General features: G+C 41.0%; 1 protein-coding gene across 1 annotated transcript in view; it reads right to left on the minus strand.

Moving 5' to 3' along the window:
• Positions 1 to 6,636, minus strand: part of CLCN4 (chloride voltage-gated channel 4) — a 44,085-nt gene extending 37,449 nt beyond the window's left edge. The window contains exon 1 of the mRNA XM_032207627.1: positions 6,537 to 6,636. The gene's annotated coding sequence lies outside the window, so the exon portion shown is untranslated. The remainder of the gene's footprint in view (positions 1 to 6,536) is intronic.
• Positions 6,637 to 10,411: the final 3,775 nt, after the last annotated feature.

Here is a 10,411-nt window from a genome sequence, read left to right on the forward strand (position 1 = left end):
ATACTATGTAGCCAGAAAGAGACACTGCCCTACAAACTTGTGAGGTGTTGCATGAGAGGAGTTGGAAGTAAGGATCACAAGCACAAGTTCAAAGATTAGACCATGAGGCTTGATGATGAAAGAAGCCAGATAATTTTTAAGTAATCACTGAAGCCTCCTATGCAAAGAAAGCAATGAAGAGGTTAGTGCAGACAGCCTACAGAAGCCAGGGTGCAAATGCAGTGAGCTAGCTGCTTGATGGGCTGGTGCATGCCAACAAGCACAGTATGTGGACAGTATGTGGACTGTAGGTCTCTTCTGCTGTTTGCTTACTTTTTGTTATTATTATTATTTTATTTTTATTTTTTTTAAGAACCAAAAAGTAGTATTATCATATTTAAGGTCATTTCTGCAGGTCCCACAGTGAGTAAACTCATCTTCTTGTGATTCAGACCAGCTGTACACTGCAGCTTAGTGCTAAGTCTTGTGGAAGAATGATAAATTACATTTATAATGGAAATGCTGACAACCTCTGACCTTTGCAGCACTATTACAGCATGTGCAAATCTTAAAGTCACAGCTAGAAGAGCTGTATCAGTGAACTGATACTAAATATTTCTAGCAGATGAACGTTCACCTACACGCTTTCATATTTATGCTGTTTTCTGTGAAGAGAGTAGTCTGGGGCTGGCTATGTGGAATGTGACTATGCAAACAACAAAGCATACTTCTCTCAGTTCCTCTGCTGTAGTATAAGGAAGAAGTGGATCTGCCAAGAGGCTGGTGGAAGAAAGCAGAAGCCTAAAAGCCTATTGTAAGTTCCTCAATTTGTATTTGTTTGGAGCGACTTTTCCTGGGCATCTAAAGCATCATCTATTCCATCTCTTCCAAATGTGGCATGAGCTAGCCAACACATGAAAGCAGAATATGGTACAACTCATGGCTTTTCTATGCTCTGATACAAATATACATACATAGAAAGTAGGGAGGGTCCTACTGCAGACATGATGCTTTTGAAATGATTCGAGGCCTGTTAAATCTAGACTCCATCAGAACTGAACACACTACTGATTTGAATGCTTGGTGTAGTTAGCTGTGCTGATGTTATGTGATATTACAGCATGCACTGCACAAAGAGTGGGGACTGTGAAAATCTCTGGGACTTTGATTATGAACAATGCAGTCTTACTGGTTTACCAAATGGCAGTCATCACAAAACTCTTTTGCATTGATAGATTATTTGCCACTCTCCATGGTCTTGCTATCTTTATTGACCATTCCTAATACTGAAAGCCCAAAGAAGCCAAGCACGGTGCCCCAGATTCATGGACATTAACACTTCTTGTCACAGACTGCTCAATGTAACCAGTCAAACACAGGCATCTCATCTTGAGAGCTAGGTGCTCTGCCAATAGCCATGTACCCTCTGTCCCAAGGGATTTAGATTTAGTAATAGATGGAAACTGAGCACTTCCCACCCAGTCCCTGAATCCAGGTAATCAGGAGGTCACTGCTGCTTGCAGAGCAAGCTGAAGAAGTCAGTGTTCAGGAAGAGCTGTAAGAGGACATAGGTGGGGGCCCACGCTGCAGGAAATGGATCCCAGAGCAGAGCACAGGCATACTACAGGTCTTCAGGACTGCCTGGCGGGAGAAAATAGGCCTGAGAGCACAGAAAGCCAGCAAGCATGATTATTATGAGGTCACCTGGAAAGAGATGAATGAGAAATACAGCAAGATGATCAGGGACATATGCCTTTTGAGGAGCAGTGAGAAAATACATTTTACTTAGCCTGCAGCCAAGAAGGCCAAGCAGGATGGGTGCTGCCTGGAAGACAACCTAGGAACACCAATGTGACATTGCACCCTATAAGACGTAGAAGGAGGTAAACAGTTACAAAGCATTCCACTAAACAGAAAGTAAGATGCTGCTGGGTGATGAGTTTACAAGGAAGCTGTTTACAGCAAAAGCAGACTTAATCACTGGCAAGTTAAATGTGCAGTTTTCTGCAGGCTTACAAACATCCATGACCAATTTAAGACTATTCATCTTAAAAGCCTCAGACTGAGTAAGATGATCTATTGACCTTAACAATAGTGTTTAAAAAACATTGAGATGGCCTTGGACCAGAGCAAGGAACTGTCTCTGCAAAAATAAGAAAATGCTGAACCTAGTCACAGGCCTTTCTGGAAACATAATATGGCACCAAAAAAAAAGAAAAAAAGAAAAAAAAAAAGAAAAGCAGAGAGAAGTTAAATTAGGAAAGTACAGAGGGATAATGAAATTGGCAAATCCTTCTCTTATAATGCAAGGATTAATGGCTCAGCCCCTGTATACGTGTAAATTATACAGCACAAGCCTGCCATCTCCCACAGCACAAGAGCAGACTGGCTGCAGTATCTGGAACATGACTTTAAAATACTGCAGTATGTTACTGTATGGCCCCATCACCACACATTAAGGAGTTTCCTGCTATGATAGTGTGGGCAAGCTAAATAGAGTCAATCTTTGAAGTGTAGCTTTACCCTGAGTAACCTCTACGGAAAAAATTATGAAGCCGCAGCAGAGCTTAAAAAACACAGGGCAGTAGATCACAGGGGAGAGGGCCTGGAAGGCACGGGGGAAACATTTGGGATAAGTGGTGGAAAACTGAAGGCACAAAAGGCTCCTCCAGACTGAACCACAGTCTCCAAACATTCGCCCTCAACCACCACACGTGCAAAGGGCGTGAGCACAGCAGCAATATTGGTGCTGGCTGGGAACACGGGGCAGGTGAGGCAAGGTGAGGCACAGCAAGGGGTCCTGATGCATAGGGCAGCATGGCCTGCTTGGAGGCTTGAGCACCCCATGTGCCCCACAGCAGGGTTGGAGCTAAGGACAAATGACCAGGGCACTGAGACCCTTTGGTGGGGGGCATAGCAGCCACAGGGTGAGAGGCCTGACTCCCTTTCTTCTCTCAGGAGGTCCCTAGGTGACAGTGCTTTTCCTCAGTATCAAGAGGCTTGCACGCCTAGCCTGCCCCCTGCTCCCCCTCCCAGAGCAGGTCTCCCTTTGGAAGCAAATTCCTTTCAGGATGAAATATCAGGTGTCTGGTCTCCACTCGAGGTTTCTTGGAAAGTTTGACCAAAATTAGTTCAGCTGCTGAGTTATGTCAGGAGAGAGGGGCGGGGGAAAGCCCAGCTCTTTCCCCACAACTGCCAAGTGGAATTTTAGCACTCACATAGCTCAAAATAGGCTCCATATTGAGAAAAATAATGCTAAATGCACTTCTCTGTTATTTTGAGCAAGCCTGAACAGTCCCTCCAAAAAATGTAGTTGCTACCATTGATCTTGAGGCTGTGGAAACAGCATGAGCAAAACACTGTTGGCTATGGGGCGTGATGGTCCACCTTTCACAAACCAAGCTGCGACAGCTTTATTAAAGGATGCCCCTCCACTGACACGCCAGCAGCAGATGAGCCCTGTGGGCCTTCAAGAACCAGCATGCCTTTACTTCTTGAAGAAAGCAAGGTTTGATTAGATAAAATTCAGAAATCCTTCAGCATCGTTGGTAAGAAACTAAAATTCAGGAGGGAGGAGAACTGGCAATCAGGCTACCAGCATGCATAGCTTCTTTTTTTGCTTTTCCTCTAGTCCCCTTACTCACAAAACAGGGTGAGTTTTCCTCTTGGAGCAGCTGATTTGCTGCCACCGAACTCAAAAACAGAGCTGGAGGTTCAGGGGCTTCAGGGGAGTTCAGCAAGCTTTGCAGCACCAGGTTTTGGTCTGCAGTGCTGCCTTTTGTCTCCTCAGTCAGAAAACGACAGCATTAAGAGGGAAAACATGGATTTCAGGGTAAAAAAAAATAAATACAGAGAGAAGAGAGTTGCACTAAAAGGCTCTCCCCTTAAATGGTGAGTGTAGCAGCATTAAATGCACCTCTCACTAAAAACCTTTCTGAGCCCTCAGCTTGAAATAAAGCTGGTAAACCTGCAGTAGAAAAGCCATTAATCTGTTCTACCATGTCACTTCTCATGATTTGAGTGAGTCACTCATACAGATGGAGGGTCATGTTTTTCTGAGGGCAGTGGTTGGCATTGCTGCAATTGATGCTGGTCAGCTGTGCATTTACAGAAAGGTGACTTCATACCCCTGAGTTCCCCCACCTGCAAGAAAGGAAAGGCCCGCCCTTGTGACAATTTTCTAGTGCAGCATGTTAGAAGCGCTTTAGGAATAGTAACCTACAGTCACCCTGCCAGAATTTCTCTTTTAGCATCAACTGTGGGTCGTGTGTGATTTTTGCTTCTTCTGGGCTAGAAAGGAAGAAATCTGAGTAAATTCATTACCTTTAGTGTATATATGCATATATGCTGAGAAACACATTAGACTCCTAGTCTACAAACTGCCCCTGTTTCCCTGCCTGTTTTCTGCAGGCAGACCATCCAACACCATCCATGGGACTTCCTCCAGTCCTGGTTTAAAAGGCCTGGGCCGCTACGTCCTTTGGCAGGGAGATGGGCACCACCAGAAACCAGATGGGGTAGGTGCCCTGAGTGAAATGCACCCGGCCCAGGAGAGCAAAACACTCCAACCAGGGATATTTGCAGGGTCACAGTTTTACACTAAATAGCTGTTAAAGGACTCAAATCCTTCATTTCTGAGTTATTCCAGCATACATTTAGGCTGGTATCACATCTTTTGTTGCATGAAAAACACCTGACTCAAATCAGGAGACCAGGACTCAAATATGATCCAGGCTGGGGGAAAAAAAAAAAAAAAAAAAAAAAAAAAAAAAAGCAAAGCACATTGTGTCCATAGAATCTGTGTGTGGCAGCCCTGGTGTGTACTTCATGTGGGCAAAGAGCCAAGTCCCTGCACGCACGGTGAGCAAGAGAGGAGTTTGGTGTACTTTAAGTGCTAGGTAGGAAGAATTGACACAAGACTTCTCCTGATGCTTCAGAGGAACTTAAAAGAGGAAATTCAGTACTAGTGCCATCAAGATACAGTCTTCACTGTGATCTCATAAAATGACAGGTTTGTATTTGTATTGCTTTTGAACCAAGATCATGTAAAAACAGAGGTTTGGCTGAAAAAAAAAAAAATTGTAGAGCTTTCCATTTTGAAAAACTGTTGTCCTTTCTTACTTCATTGTTTTAAATACTTCATTACTACTGCTGGCTTTGGTTGTGTTTTGTTGTTGGTTTTGGTTCTATAATTTTTTTTCTTCCATGTTTTCTAACCCTGATATGACTGCATATATCGTCACTTCAGACCGCCTTTCCCTAAGGCATATAGCCTAGTTAACTTTACCACAGGAGATCCAAAATCTCCTCCACGAGTGTTTGGGTGTGCATACAGAGACCCTAGACATGCCAAATTCTCAGAATTTTCAATAGTGGGAAAAAAATATTTGAACAAAGAACAGGATTTTGACAAATAAGAAAACTTCCTGCATACTAGGAATGAAAAGTCACCTGACTATCTGCCTGATGAAGCTGCAGCTGAGTCATCCTCCATTCTCTGGCAAAGGCACAAAATATTTATCAGAACACTTAAAAAATGGGGGGGGGGGGAATGCAGTTTTACTTTTTTGACTAGTATAAGCTCAAAAATTAGCTTCTTTCATTGTAGCATTTGTATTAAACTAAGAAAAATAATAATGCACTGCAAATAACCTAAAATATATTTTTTAAAAAAATCAAGCCAGAATTAAAAAAGCCACAGAAGAGTAAAGTCAACATTTTTAATCTGAAAATATATGTCTTCCATAAGTTTTATGGAGTGCATAATTAAACACCCACACTAGGAAAAGAAAACAGACTTTGGACTTTGCTACATAAATACCCACTGTCCGAAAAATCCATTTAGCAAGGATTTTTCAGCCTTTCGAGGATTGGCAGTTTGTGTAAGAAGCAAAAATCTGCTTGTCATCTCCTCTGTCTTTTTGGGAGAATATTTTTTCATGTTTATTTTGGATGACAAACAAAACCTATCCTACGCTACAGCAAATTATGCGGGAAACCTGCTGGACTAGGTACTTTCAAACCACGTCAGCAAAAATTAAAAAAGGAAAAGCCTCTTTCCCCAAATACATCTGTTAACCCCCTGAACAAGTTAATCCTCATTCCTTTTAAAGCGTAGACACATCTCTGTCTGTAATAACTTTTTTTAGGCATGCAGGGTTAAAAACTAAGCGAAACAAAACCAAAAATCCCACGAAATGGGGAATGCAACCAAGACAGTATTGCTGCTCTCTCTCCCTCCACAGGGCTGGATGATGATGGCTGCTCACGCAAATACAGGGTTCAGCAGACACACGAAGGAGCCATAGCAAGATGCAGGGACAAAGGGCCTTCTTCAGCTTTAAAGCTCCAGCTGGCAGCCTTTCTGCTGGGGATGTCAGCCGGAAGACCAGCACAGAGCCAGCAAGCAGCCTCTGCACCTGCAAACCCTCTGCTCACAGAGAAACCGTTCTGCTTTCTTTTCCAGTGAAAACCCTGCCTAACAGAGCTGCAGCTCCAGGACGGCAGCACACGAGCAGCTGGCAAACTATTTTTTTCGAAGAATTAACGTTGCTTACCTGCAATGCAACATCATTTAGCTCAGACCCAAAGATTTTAATAGCATCCTTTCTTTGGTGGTATGGCTGCAAAGCAATGATGTCATGGGGAGGAAGCAGTAACAATCATGTGACTGCATCCTCCGTCTATAGGATTTCTGATAGGAGACTGGGCTGGAAAGAGACTGCTCTGTAATCCTGCAGGATTAAACTGCAAGCTTCTTTATCCTTCCTTACATATTTCTGCAGCCATTAGATCATCTGGTGCCTTTTTTTCCCCCCTCACCTGAGCCTTTTATTTTTTTTAAAGAGAGTTCATGGATTTTGTTGCAACAGCAGTAACAATCACATTTTTTTCAAGAGGAAAAAGCACTGTAAGTATACCGTGTGCGAATTAAGATTTATTCCTACCTACTCTGCAGCAGTGCCCAGGTGCCATAATTATCTTCTTTAATCTGTATGAAATATGTAATCACAGCAGCTTGGAAGTGAGACAAACCACAATTTCACCATCCCTTGCATTTTTCCTTCTCCCTGTATTCCACTTCAAGCTTATCCAGATTGACTTCCCTCCAACTTCTGGGTCATATCTGAGTTTTGCAAGATTACCTCAAAGGTTCTGTTCCTCTGTTACCTTCACTTCCTCATTCTCCACCCCATTCATCCATTAAATAACCTCATTTACAGCCTTCTGCCTTTTCTTCAATGCAACTGCTACTGCTTGAAAGATCTCCTATTTGCCAGCCTAGTTTTCCTTTTTCGAAACTTCTACTTTTTTTTTCCCCCATCAAATATTATAATAAAGCAATTATCTCCACTTTCACATTTTGATTAACTATGTATTGCAACTGAGAACCATATATATATATATATATATATATACACACACATACACTTTTGTTATACTGTACAATGTATTCAAGTTCTACTACAAAATAGTAATTTCGAAAGTTGATTGTACAGATTTCACATGCCCCACTAGGATCATGCTCTGCAACACCGTGGTTATAACTGTTCTTTATTAAGACAGAATACAAATAAGCAAGTTTGTGTGCATGCAATGTTATGCTTTATTTCAAGACATTCACCTTCCACTGCTTATTGTCTCTTATTTGAACATGGTGCAGACTGGTTTTTACCCTTAAGGGTATGCAAGTTGTGCTTTGTATTACTAAGCAAGCACAACAGCTAGCTAGAGGGAGATCTTGTACAGGTACACATGAAAACATCCATGAGTCATTGAAGGCACACGCGTGGCTTCCACCAACTTCAAAGGCCACAGAGCACAGTTTGGAAGACCTTTTTGTACCAGTGCGTTTGGACAATTTTTTTTGGATGCTCTAAGCAGACAGTTTGGCCCAACAAAGCAAGCTGGTTGGTACACAGTGTACAAAACCTTTTCAAAATGGCTACACAGCACCTCCAGATCTTGTCTGTAAGCTGAAGGGAGCTCCAGTACCCCTTATTTCTGATATGGATTACCCAAACGGAAGTTACACATTTTCAATTTTATTGTGAAATCTGAGCACTTGATTTGCTTCACCTGCAATTCCTACACTTTTCTGGAGCATGCCTTTAGGAAAGAGATTTGATTATGCCCTTTACACACAGTAGTGCAGATCGCATTTCCCTATCGTTCATGAATCACTAATAGCTGCAGAGCTACCATAACCACATCAGTAAAGTGAGGAAAAGTGATGGGAGGAAAGGCCTAACTTCTTGCCAGCATCTGTTCTTTAAGCCCATTAAAATCAATATTAATATGCCAATTGAATCCTGTGGAGGAAGTTAAACCAACACAGAGTATTTAATTTAGTTTCTTGATAAAGTATCTGCAATTTTCCTTAATTGCTTTATGAAACAGAAGTAAGGAAAACAGCAAGCAGTTTGAATTGAATCAGTCAGACACAACCATCTATACCTGGAAAGTTCCGTGCCATAAGACACATTAACAGAATGTAAGTACCACATCCTAAACACAGGATAGCAATTCTGTGCTATGAAAAAAACAAGCACAAGGCTCTCAATCTCCCATTTCTTCCTGGACAAATTTTCCTAAATTCACTTCCTAATTTTCTTGTCTGTTACCACAGGTAAACTCACTGAGTCTCTTCCTGAATGTCTATTTTTTTAGTTGGATGATCCAGCTGCACACTACAGGGACAGAATAACTGATTCACAGTAGAATATGTGATTCTATAAGCCAGGTATGTTCAAATTTGAGAGATTTTGAAAAGTTATAATAAACCAGAAACAGCTTCTGAGAAGCTTTTAATTCCCAAGAATATTGAGATTTTCCACAGTACAAGCAAATCGCTTATATACATAGATTCCAAAATCAATTCGATTTGACTCTTTGGTATTTTCTTTCATTTATACTTGGTCAATCAAGCAATCTCAGAGGAAAGAAAATACTGTTCACATCATGTTTTTAGAAAAGATTGTTCTTGCTTTTTCTAGCCTGTAGTTTCTTAAGTCCCTCTGTAAATATATTTTTCCTCCTCTCATAGACCTATGACTCTATAGTTAAAAGGGAGATTAGATTCAATACAAGCAGTAAAATACCCTCCTCCAAACTAAAAACATAATTCAAATTTTAGATTTGCATTCTGCTGAGAATGGATGCAAAATACATAGTTCATTTGATTCCTAAAAAACATTTGTTCATTTTATACAACACTTACCTTGAAGTCTTGCAAAGTGCTTACAAGAATCACAGCAAGAAACACATATAAGATTTCATGTTTTTATCAGAAAATTCATACCAACCTACCCATTATAGCTTTTGTTGTTGATCTTGATGGTAGCGAGACAGTTGGTATTCCAAATGACTATTTCAAGCAGACCATTTTAAAAATAACCTAAACTGTGTCATACCCTTAACGCCTTGCAAATACTGGATGAGAAAGGTGTCAAGTGTCAGTACTACAAATTTGCCCATGCTCCTGGCAGCTTAGGGCTGCATGGAGAAACCAAAAAATGGCCTTTCTATAAATATTAAGGTCTAACTTTCCTTTGTGAAAGAAGCAGTGAAGTTCTGCCTACTAACATTAACTTGTATTTTTTCCAGTGGTTTTCAGCTTGGGATTGGTTATAAAGATACTACAGAAATAACGCTGTCAATTTATTTTGAATACTAATCTACAAAGTACAAACTTCTGCTAGAAAAAAAAAAACAAACAAACAAACAAAAAACAAAAAACAGTTCAATGTGTCATAAGGAGCTACCCGTGAATTCCTAGAATATTCAGCTAGGAGCCTCAGATACAGCTGTCGGCTTATCATGAGCAATAAGCACGTGGGAGAACATACCTGCCATTCCTTACACTCTGTATCCATTTCAGGTCTTCAATGCAACCTCTCTAGAATCCCTAACTTCACAGATTTCCTCTTTTTTATTTGAAAATTCATTACATACACTGTTTTACAAAATATAAAATTTCTTCATGAAAGCATCATCAGTGTGGCAAATATAAACCACTGCAACAATGTCTTCTTCTGTGACATTAAACAAAACTCTCTTTCTGTTTATGGCAAATTATTTTATTTTATAGAAGAAATACTTTCAAATAATACAAAAATGACACAATCATACAGAACTGTGACAAAAACGAGAGAGATGAATACTGACTATGATAACTCATTACCACATCAAGACAGAACTCATTACAGCAGTCAGAATCACGGACTCACAAGATAAACTGACGATGTCTCCAAGCAGTCACTAATTAAAAACACCAGCTGAACCCCCTCCTAAGAGGTAAGCCACCAGACATTGCCCCTTTGTTACACAGTCACAGAACAATTTAGGGTGGAAGCGAGGTCCCTATGGCAGCCCCTGCTCAAAGCGGGTTTAACACAACCAAGCTGCTCTGGGCCATGCCCAGTCAAATCCT

This window comes from Aythya fuligula, chromosome 1 (assembly GCF_009819795.1).
Source record: "Aythya fuligula isolate bAytFul2 chromosome 1, bAytFul2.pri, whole genome shotgun sequence".
NCBI classification, from domain to species: Eukaryota; Metazoa; Chordata; class Aves; order Anseriformes; family Anatidae; genus Aythya; species Aythya fuligula.